We start from the raw sequence: 235 nt of genomic DNA, 5'->3' as shown, positions 1-235 counted from the left end.
GGGCGGCGCCGCACGGCGGGTGCTGCCCGCGGCCTGGGGGCGGCGCCGCTGCCGGGGCCTGGAGTCAGGCAGCCGCCCGGGAGGGGTGACGGGGCCGGGGCCGGGCGGCGTGCCGTGCTCCGCTGCGGAGCTCTGCCAAGGGCTGGCCCTGCGGAGACCCTGGTCGAGGGTCTGAGGCCTGCGTGGTTTTGAAATTAACGCAGGGAAGGTAAAGAAGCGAGGATGTGGTGAGCTC

This window comes from Falco naumanni, chromosome 13 (assembly GCF_017639655.2).
Source record: "Falco naumanni isolate bFalNau1 chromosome 13, bFalNau1.pat, whole genome shotgun sequence".
NCBI classification, from domain to species: domain Eukaryota; kingdom Metazoa; phylum Chordata; class Aves; order Falconiformes; family Falconidae; genus Falco; species Falco naumanni.
Note: the sequence above shows the minus strand (reverse complement) of the source record.